Source organism: Schistocerca piceifrons, chromosome 7 (assembly GCF_021461385.2).
Source record: "Schistocerca piceifrons isolate TAMUIC-IGC-003096 chromosome 7, iqSchPice1.1, whole genome shotgun sequence".
Taxonomy (NCBI): Eukaryota; Metazoa; Arthropoda; class Insecta; order Orthoptera; family Acrididae; genus Schistocerca; species Schistocerca piceifrons.
The window spans coordinates 546,522,857-546,534,472 of NC_060144.1; the positions used below are offsets into that span (position 1 = coordinate 546,522,857).

Here is an 11,616-nt window from a genome sequence, read left to right on the forward strand (position 1 = left end):
CATGTGACGCAGGTACGACTTTAAGTGACCAAAGCTACCAGAAAGACTACCATAGCCTTCACTTACTTATGATAGTCCACAGTAGGGCTTGGTAGTCTTACAAGTCTAGCAGTGACGCAAGCACACTGATAAAACTGTGGTCACCAGCAGGAGACGTCATGCTAATACCAGATATCACCGGCTCTAGCATTGACAATAGTCTCAGTTCGGTGAAGAAGAAAGTCCATAGTTTCTTCAAGTGCCGGCCGCTGTGACGGAGCGGTTCTAGGCGCTTCAGTCCGGAACCGCGCTGCTGCTACGGTCGCAGGTTCGAATCATGCCTCGGGCATGGATGTGTGTGATGTCCTTAGGTTAGTCAGGTTTAAGTAGTTCTGAGTTTAGGGGACTGATGATCTCAGATGTTAAGTCCCATAGTGCTTAGAGCCATTTGAACCATTTTTTCTTCAACTGTGCTGCAGCCAGCTGAAGATATTTGTTGATGATTAATCCGGCACCGCTAAAATATTTCAAGGATGTTGATTGCTATGTTTCACCAGCTGTGCGAAATACTCCTAAAGGTTTTCTGCGGTATTGACAGTACTTGATTTAGTGGCCCAATGAAGGTGTGATGGGGCGGCTGAGTGTTCGTCGTTTGGTCATTTAATTGAGTAACATATTGAGAAATATGAAGACAAGAAATGACATAAGGTTTTAAAAACCATAAACACAACAGAAAGCTAGAAGATACCAATAAATAGTATTGGAGAAAAACAGCGTTAAATTGTTATAAGAAATTGTGGTATGATCATACAGCACAAGAAACTGAAACTGAACAACTAGACGAAAAAGAATTAGATGAAATACAGTCTGACGTATTAACATCGGCACTAACATCACTTATGAACAGAAAAGCAGCAGGAAAACATGGCATTAACTCTGAATTATTAAAATGTGGAGGACTGATGCTACACCAACGACTGCTACATCTCTTCAACGAATGTTGGAAGAAGAAGAGTATTACCAAAGACTGGAAAACAGCTAGAGTTATATCAGTGTTTAAAAAAGGAGATAAAAGCCTATGCAATAATTACAGAGGAATAAGTTTACTGGACTCAGCATACAAGGTGTATGCTAAGATTTTAAATAAAAGACTTAGAAAAGTAGCTTAAACACTACTGCATGAGGAACAAATGGGTTTTAGGAAAGGACGCTCTGCAATAGATGCAGTGTTTATTCTACAGCAAATAACAGAAAAATGGAGAGTGTATAAGACAGAAACACACATTGCTTTTATTGACTTTAAAAAAGTTTTTGACAGTGTCAATAGACAGAAACATTGGGAAATAGCAACGAATCGTAGATATCCAAAACTTCTAGTAAATACGATAAAAAGTTTATATCAAGACACAAATATCACTCTAGATCTTAATCGTAAAACAACTAGAGAGGGATTCGGGATTGAGATTTTCCAACCCTCCATGAGTCTCGTGCAGTTCTGTTTCTTACTTCAGGTTCTGAGATTTGACAACAGAGAAACAAGAGAACAGCGAAAAGCTTTAGATCGTCTTGCCCCTATGCGGGACACTTTTCATAAGTTTGTACGGAACTGGCAACAATGTTACTGTGTAGAAAAAGATGTTACAATAGACGAAACGTTGAAGTCCTTCAGAGGCAGCTGTAATTTCATCCAGTATATACGACTCACGCCCCGTCCTCACAGCTTTACTTCCGCCAGTACCTCGTCTCCTACCGGCACCTCGTCTCGGTCCGGCACACAGCTTTAATCTGCCAGGAAGTTTCATATCAGCGCACACTCCGCTGCAGAGTGAAAATCTCATTCTGGATACATCCCCCAAGCTGTGGCTAAACCATGTTTCTGCAATATCCTTTCTTTCAGGAGTGCTAGTTCTGCAAGGTTCGCAGGAGAGCTTCTGTAAAGTTTGGAAGTAGAAGACGAGGTACTGGCGGAAGTAGAGCTGTGAGGACGGGGCGTGAGTCGTGCTTGGGTAGCTCAGTTGGTAGAGCATTTGCCCGCGAAAGGCAAAGGTCCCGAGTTCGAGTCTCGGTCCGGCACACAGTTTTAATCCGCCAGGAAGTTTCATATCAGCGCACACTCCGCTGCAGAGTGAAAATCTCATTCTGCCCACCATTTGTATTTGTACTGAACGAGTCTTGTAGTCTTGTTCGCCCAACATCTTTCGCATCGCTTTTGCGTTTTGGTGCCGTCGGCAGTTGTTCAAAAATGGTTCAAATGGCTCTGAGAACCATGGGACTTAACTGCTGAGGTCATCAGTACCCTAGAACTTAGAATTACTTTAACCTAACTAACCTAAGGACATCACACACATCCAGGCCCGAGGCAGGACTCGAACCTGCGACCGTAGCGGTCGCGCGGCTCCAGACTGTAACGCCTAGAACCGCTCGGCCACTCCGGCCGGCTCGGCAGTTGTGCTACTGAGTGTCGCTGTTGTTTCACTTTGGGAAGAAGTTCTCGAAGCCGGAATGAAATGGTTCGAGGCAAGCGGGGCAGCAACGAACGCTCTAGCATCTGACCTCTTATTATTTCTTTTCCCAGATTACGGAGGAAGATTCCGCCGGCCGACACTTAGATTCCGTTTCCTAGACTTATGATCTGGCTGTTTATGCTAGCAACGTTCAACATCGCGTAAAAAATAACCATTGGCCAACGTCTTGTGCCTCTTTGAACATTGTACACAGAACAAATTTTACCGAAAATGTCCACAACTATTCATCTACATCTACATCTACATTTATACTCCGCAAGCCACCCAACGGTGTGTGGCGGAGGGCACTTTACGTGCCACTGTCATTACCTCCCTTTCCTGTTCCAGTCGCGTATGGTTCGCGGGAAGAACGACTGTCTGAAAGCCTCCGTGCGCGCTCTAATCTCTCTAATTTTACATTCGTGATCTCCTCGGGAGGTATAAGTAGGGGGAAGCAATATATTCGATAGCTCATCCAGAAACGCACCCTCTGGAAACCTGGCGAGCAAGCTACACCGCGATGCAGAGCGCCTCTCTTGCAGAGTCTGCCACTTGAGTTTATTAAACATCTCCGTAACGCTATCACGGTTACCAAATAACCCTGTGACGAAACGCGCCGCTCTTCTTTGGATCTTCTCTATCTCCTCCGTCAAACCGATCTGGTACGGATCCCACACTGATGAGCAATACTCAAGTATAGGTCGAACGAGTGTTTTGTAAGCCACCTCCTTTGTTGATGGACTACATTTTCTAAGCATTCTCCCAATGAATCTCAACCTGGTACCCGCCTTACCAACAATTAATTTTATATGATCATTCCACTTCAAATCGTTCCGCACGCATACTCCCAGATATTTTACAGAAGTAACTGCTACCAGTGTTTGTTCCGCTATCATATAATCATACAATAAAGGATCCTTCTTTCTTGTATTCGCTATACATTACATTTGTCTATGCTAAGGGTCAGTTGCCACTCCCTGCACCAAGTGCCTATCCGCTGCAGATCTTCCTGCATTTCGCTACAATTTTCTAATGCTGCAACTTCTCTGTATACTACAGCATCATCCGCGAAAAGCCGCATGGAACTTCCGACACTATCTATTGATTGCGACTGTAGTAGGTAATCAATTCCGGTTTCTTTTTGTCTTTGTATTCTTCGTCAATCGCTCCTTCCATATGCATGCTGGAAATCACAGTGACGTTTGTCTTGTTATTTTTATTTTTGAGCACATACTACATCGTAGTGCCCCCTTTGCGGAATGCAAACATACTGGAAAACGGTTCTCTCCTTTTTATCTCTTTCAATTCACTGGGGAATTGCCATTTGTTCTTTTTGAGTGTTCCCACGAAGGACAGGTTCTATTTCGTGGCCAAGTCGCGAAGAAGGGTGGTGTCGCCAAACCAATGGTCAGCAGTGATAGTTCGGCCAGAGTTAGCTAGATGAGTAACCTGAAGTTCAACCACGTCTACGGGTTTGTTGCTAACCTGGAATGGACTGTCGGGTTGCCTTCCTGCACAAATTTCCATGTTCCATGTATTTACACCTGAGTCTACTGCAGTTGGCATCTTCAACCCGTATTTTGCGGGCTTGGTCGGTGTATACTGGATGAAATTACAGCTGCCTCTGGAGGACTCTAACGTTTCGTCTATTGTAACATCTTTTTCTACACAATAACATTGTTGCCAGTTCAGTACAAAATTATGAAAAGTGTCCCGCAAAGGGGCAAGACGATCTAAAGCTTTTCGCGTTCTCTTGTTTCTCTGTTGTCAAATCTCAGAACCTGAAGTAAGAAACAGAACCGCACGAGACTCATGGAGGGTTGGAAAATCTCAATCCCGAATCCCTCCCTAGCCCATAAATCCTCGAGATTTAGTTTCTTATCTTTGTAGAGTCCAGCAGTATATAAAAGCCCAATAATTACTTTCAAATCTGTTTGATCAGTGGGTTTTACGTCTCTTTCCCGTGAATAATGATCTTTCACGGAATCGATATATTGGTTTGTGGAACTTACAATGATGTTCAACATGCTGCCATCAAATAAACATGCCCACCTGTCTAAAATAGTGTGTATGTCGCGACCTGTAGCAATTGGTCCCGGAAGTTTCCTAAGTAGGTTATGTTTCCCCCTTTTCGACGAACGACAAGGAATTTTTTTCCAGGAAATGGAGTCGATGACTTGCTTGCCCTTCATTTTATGGCAAACATAGAATTCATCGTCCTCTTCGCCCTCAGATGAAACATTCGTGTCGCTTTGCTCCGTTTCGAAACTGTCCTGACATTCGTACATTATTTCCTCTGCATCCGTGTCACAGTCTTCTTCTCGTGCATAGCACACTGTGAGCCGTAGGCTGGATACCAGTCCTCAAGGACCTGGAGCGGAACCCGAGAAACTCGAAATGTCATTACGACTCATGTCATATACGTCAAATAGGAGTTCGTGTATGTTTTCGATATCAGAAGGATTATTGAGATCATATTTTGGTCCAATGTCCTTATTGACCTGTAACAGGTCGACGATAGTATATTATTATCCAGAAATACCCATAGATAGCCGTAAAGACAGTACCCTCGTATATCACGTGTAAAATTTATAGTCGCGTTGAATCTGAGAGATTCGCGTACTTATTTGGCTACGGTATTTTACCGGCGAGTAAATGACTACAAATGAGAGACAGCACTATGTAAGAGACTTCATCAAGCATCAGAATCGGAAAGCAGACACAATGCACTTACGTGATAATACAGTCACGTGGTATCTCTGCGATACAAAACGGCCTCAGACCCATCGAACTGAAGCAGACAAGGTCACCGCGCGACTGGCACTCGTCCCACAACTAGGTAGAGGAATAGGAGAGGGGGGAGCTCGCTCCTCACACGCGTGGCCCACCCAGTGCGAGAATACGTAGCTCTGTATCTGAGAGGTCACACGGGACCACTGGAGGGGTAACGGAGGTGCATTCCAAGCAGAGAGCTGTCATTGGGCTTCTTTTGGCGAAAAACCAGAGCGTCACAGATATTCATAGGCGTTTGCAGAATATCTGCGGAGACCTGGCAGCGACAAAAGCACGGTGAGTCCTTGAGCGAGGCTTCTGTCAGCACAGAAACGAGGTCTCGCGAACCTGTCCGATCTCCATAACAGCTGGGTTCATACGGCTGTGACTCCTGCACGTTGGAACGTGAGGTCACTGCCACTCGAGATGATCGACGGAACGCAATCGAACAGCTCGCTGCACAACTGGACGTCCCTGACGGTGGTGCTCACACACTCGTTCACCAGCTGGGATTCTCAGTGGTGTGTGCCAGCTGGATTCCTCGCGGCGTGGGAGGAAACCACGAAGGGCAATAAAGAACCGCATGTGCGGAAGCAGTATGTGTGTGATTGGGTTCAAAATGGTTCAAATGGCTCTGAGCACTATGGGACTTAACATCTATGGGCATCAGTCCCCTAGAACTTAGAACTACTCAAACCTAACTAACCTAAGGACATCACACAACACCCAGTCATCACGAGGCAGAGAAAATTCCTGAACCCGCCGGAACCGAACCCGGGAACCCGGGCGTGGGTGTGTGCTTGGGGAGAATATTGATGCAGCAAGGCATTGGCTCCGATGTCGACCAGTGGAGGGGTACAAATTCGGTCATACAGGTACTCCCAGTAAGGTGGCGTTAAGCCGTCGCACTGAATGTAGAGTCGAGGGTGAAGGTGCTCTCGACAGCGGAACTAGAGTGAATGCAGCTTATTAACACTCTAAATTTGAAGATTTCTTTTCTTTAACAGAAAACCAGACTATTCGTTAAGTAAAGACAAATTTTGGCAGTGGTCGTGGAGGGGCCTCCTCAAGCTCGAGACACCTCTCGACTGCTATTCTTTCGCTAGTCTTATCATTAAAAGCTGTTTGTTACTGTAATAAAATTTTCTCATATCTAAAGTTACTTAACACACGTAGCCTTAAAACTACAATATTAAACTACTCGAAATGGATTGTTTCTTTTTATGGCAATCATTTGACATATTTTACTCAATCCATTGTTGTAATGTCACTGATATCTTCGCTGTTGGCTTCCATTTACAAATTATGTGAAATATCGACACAAAAACGCCACGATAATATCTGATTCCAGATTCATATTGACAATTCCAGCTGTCTTCCAGTTTCAGTGCCCATGAGCAGGAACCAGCAGTCAATCGTGTGCCAACAATTGAGTGGGCTGTCCGGCAACCAGGCCTTCTGGCCTGGCCAAACACCTGAAGGATGCTCGCAGGTGTCCACATTTATTGTGAATACAATTTTAAATTATCTGTCACCAAACCGTGAGGTAAATTGCCTTCAACTTAAACTGAATTAATGCTATACAAATCTTTAGTTCACTTAAAAGAGGTGTTATCATTTTGACGTAGAGCTTGCTAACATAAGCCACTAGATAAACAAAAGATACCTGACATATACATGTAGACAGAAGCGACGAATAAAAATTTGTACCAGAGCCGGGATTCGAACTCGCATCCCCTGCTCCCTAAGCAGACGTGATAACCACTGCCCCACCCTGGCACAGTGGCTTTGCGCAACTTCTCGAACTGCCCTCGCACACCTTCACAATCCAAAATCCTATAAACGCCTCAGCCCACTTGGTGTTCCACCTAAACCGAAAAAGCATTGCAGATAGAATGGGAATTTATATTGAGGAGGGAGGTGTGCTAGTGTACTCCGTGCAGATGTGCAAAGTCACTGTGCCAGGGTGGCGTTGTGGCTCCTAGTGAGAAGGAGAACCAGGTTTGAATCCTGGCCTGGGTACAAACATTCATTCATCACATCTGCATATATAAAAGGTTTGACACTTAAAAGGTCTCTGAAAACTTTCATTTGACTAAAGAACGTATGCCTGACTTACAGGCAGGCTCCCCTGTTTCGTTCGATGCTAAGATGCTGTTCCAATGCAGACGGAGGGTATTTGCAATGCTGTCCGAGTTTAGGAGAATGCAAAGTGGGCTAAGGCTGAATGTGAATTTAGATTAAGAAATGGGGTTGCTAGGGTAGCCCATGCAGATGAGTAACTTCACTGTACCAGCATGGAGTAGTGGTTAGCGCATTTACTTAGAGGGAAGGAGACCTTGGTTCGAATCCCGGCCTAAGTACAAATTTTCATTCGTCACTTCAGTCTGCATAAACACTCATAGAGGTTTGATACTTGAAAATATCTCTGGAAAAATATAGCTTCATTCGGCAAAAGCTATAAGAGCTGAAGCCAACGGTCTTGCCGCAGTGGTAACACCAGTTCCCGTCAGATCACCGAACTTAAGCACTGTCAGACTTGGCCAGCACTTAGATGGTCGCCGTCTGGGTCTGCCGAGTGCTGTTACAAACTGGGTGGACTCGGCTCTTGTGAGGCCAATTGCGAAGCTTCTTCATTGAGAAGTAGCGACACCGGTCACGAAAACTGACAACGGACGGGAGAGAAATGTGCCCACGACATGCCCCTACGTATCCGCATCCAGTGACGCCTCAGGACTGAGAATGGAATAGCGGCCTTTCGGTACCGTTGGTGCCGCGCGGAGTGGCCGTGTAGTTAGAGGCGCCATGTCACGAATTGCGCAACCCCTCCCGCCGGAGGTTCGAGTCCTCCCTCGGGCATATGTGTGTTTGTGTGTGTGTGTTGTCCTTAGCATAAGTTAGTTTCAGTAGTGCCTAAGTCTAGGGACCGATTACCTCCGCAGTTTGGTCTCCTAGGAATTCACAAACATTTTTTGGTACCGTTGGGCCTTCAAGGCCTGTTCGGGCTGTGTTCATTCGTTTGATTGGAGCTGAAGAGCTGCCGTGTGCGCCAAGTACAAGCCGAGACATGGTTTGTGCTCTACATGTTGCTGTCAGTGTTTATATGTGAAACATTTACATTGGTAGAACTGACGTCAGCCGTATTTAATTCTTCATGTAAACAGTGTTACGGTCAGTTTGTGTGAAATAAACAAACATGAAGTCCTTGTATCATTCCTTGATTGAGAACGTGATGCAGAAATAAAAACGTCAAAACCTAAAGAGCAATCATGGGCTATAGTGTGCCACATAGTCATACAACAGAATTGGTGAAAACCAGATAAGGGGCTTCTGTAATATGTCCAGACGCTAATACCTGTTAAAGTTTGAGCCAGTCTGCCCTCATTCCCATGTGTCTGTTACATCCTTCAGCACTTTTTTTACAGTGAATCACACACTCTTTCACATACACCGGGTTTTATTCCGATGCGTCGCATGTATTCATCACACACTTCTGACTGTCAACTTTCAACTGATATACACTGAAGAGCGAAATAAACCGGTACACCTGCCTAACATCGTGTAGGGCAGCCGCGAGCACGCGGAAGTGCCGCAACACGACGTCGCCTGCACTCGATTAATGGTTCAAAATGGTTCAAATGGCTCTGAGCACTACGCGACTTAACTTATCAGGTCATCAGTCACCTAGACCTTAGAACTAATTAAACCTAACTAACCTAAGGACATCACACACATCCATACCCGAGGCAGGATTCGAACCTGCGCCCGTAGCGGTAGTTCGACTCCAGACTGCAGCCTCGATTAATGTCTGAAGTACTGATGGAGGGAAGTGACACCATAAATCCTGCAGGTCTGCCAATAAACCCGTAAGAGTGCGAGGGGTGGAGATCTCTTCTGAACAGCACGTGGCAAGCATGCTAGATATGCTCAACAACATGTCTGGGGAGTTTGGTGGCAAGCGGAAGTGTTTAAACTCAGAAGAGTGTTCCTGGAGCCACTCTCTACACTCTGGACGTGTTCGGTGTCGCATTGTCCTCACCAACAGTCCAATGTCGATGTTGAGGCGAGGCGTAAAACTTTGTGTTGTGCAGTCATCAAGGGTACACGAGTGGACCTTCAGCTCCGAAATCACATATCGATGACGTTTCATTGAATGGTTCACACACTGACACTTGTTGATGGCCAGCACTGAAATCTGCAGCAATTTGCCGAAGGGTTGCACTTCTGTTTCGTTGAACGATTCTCTTCAGTCGTCGTTGGTCCCGTTCTTACAAGATCTTTTTCCGGCCGCAGCAATGTCGGAGATTTGATGTTTTACCGGCTTCCTGATATTCACGGAAAATGTGAAATGGTCGTACGGGAAAATCCCAACTTCATCGATACCTTGGAGATACGTGGTCTCATCGCTCGCGCGCCAACTGTAACACCATGTTCAACCTCACTTCAGTACAGATAACCTACCATTGAAGCGGCAGTGACCGATCTAATAACTGCGCCAGGCACTTGTCTTATATAGGCGTTGTCCTCAGTCAGGGCCATTTTCTGCCTGTTTACATATCTCTGTATTTGAATACGCGTACCTACACCAATTTCTTTGAATTTATTCCCTTAAGAAGAATATAACTACTTTTAAAATATGTACTCGTGAATCGACATACTCAACATAACGTTTTAGAGATGTGAGAGGTAATACGTGATACAAATTAATTGTTGCCGCTTACCTGTGATAGTTCAGTATATATTACTCTCTCGATTGTCTTGTGTTTCATGTTTATTTACTCTTTTGTAATCCTGAAACTACTTGTAGCGACCGAGCGAGGTGGCGCAGTGGTTAGACACTGGACTCGCATTCAGGAGGACGACGGTTCAATCCCGCGTCCGGTCATCCTGATTTAGGTTTTCCGTGATTTCCCTAATTCGCTCCAGGCAAATGCCGGGATGGTTTCTTTCAAAGGGCACGGGCGACTTCCTTCCCCGTCCTTCCATAATCCGATGAGACCGATGACCTCGCTGTCTGGTCTCCTTCCCCAAATAACCACAACCCCCAACTTGTAGTGAATTCTGTTTATTGAAGTCTCTGTTTAATTGAAGGATAATGATGGGTGAACGAAAAGTGACTAGAAAAATTCTGAAGACTTTTAAGAAAAGGAGAAATGTTGGAAAGCCAAAAGTAGGTGTTACTACCGTAAATTGTAAAGAGGATAACCAAGTGTGTGAACCTAACCTTGGTGGTACACCTGCCCATTTCAATGAAAGTGAGAAAGAAAGTACTTCGTAGAGCAAGCTTGGTTCAGTTGCTGTAAAGTATGAATGTTTTATGGGCGAATCGAATATGAATAAAATATTTGATGTCTCAGTTCTCAACGGAAATTTTGCAAGACGTGTAAGATGTATTCAGTGTAGTGAAGTCGGTCTGGAGCTCTCTATAACAATTCACGTAGGACGTGTCAGTGATATGAAACTGAAGTATAGTAAGTGTTCATACATGACCACCGTTTAGATCAGTGCTGCAGTAACTCCAAATGAAGAAAATGATAGAAAAATCTATGAACAAAACGTTAGATTTGTTTACGCCTTACGTACATTTGGTAAGGATGCTACTGCAGGTGCAGTTTTCTGTGGCATGATGAATGTCCAAATCTCCCAACCAAGTTTACGAACTATAACAGATTTATAGGGTCTGAAGTAGAAGATTTCTGTATAGAGTCTATGAAGAAAACAGTGGAGAGACATTAATAGAAAACAGTGATAACAGAGACTTCACTGCGCATTCAGTGGTACCTGGCGTAAACGGGGACACACGTCTTTGCATGGTGTAGTACCTGCCACCAGTATGTATACAGAGAAAATTCTAAATGTAGCAGTAATATCGAAATATTGTAGGTGTCCACAAAAAAATAAAGGTAGACATTAAAATAATTGCACATAGTGGCAATAGTGAAGGAATGGAAGTGGCTGGTGTTGCTAGCATATTTCAACGTTTTGTTGCGTTTGACAAAGTGCGATATGTGAATTACCTTGGTGACGGTGATTCTAAAAGTTTCAAACATATTCAAGATCTGAACCCCTATGGTGATAAAGGTGTAGTGAAGAAATCTGTGTGTACTGGACACGTACAGAAACGAATGGGATCAAGACTTCGACGACTGAAAGCTTCATACAAAAATGAAAAGCACAATGATGAAAAAGGGTTGGATGGGAAGTTAAGGTGTAACTGACAAAATACACAACTATTATGTCTATTAGGCAAAAGACACACAGTCTCGATGAAATGAAGATCGCTGTTTGGGCTCGTTTTTTCATACTTCTTCAACCGATGAAAGTCCCCAAAATTACTTCTGTCCCAAAGAAGAAAACAGTT

General features: G+C 44.4%; 1 non-coding gene across 1 annotated transcript; it reads left to right on the forward strand.

The window, feature by feature from the left end:
* The first annotated feature begins 1,978 nt into the window (after positions 1 to 1,978).
* Trnas-cga lies at positions 1,979 to 2,053 on the forward strand. Its single transcript has one exon. It is a non-coding gene; the product is annotated as a tRNA-Ser (tRNA).
* Positions 2,054 to 11,616: the final 9,563 nt, after the last annotated feature.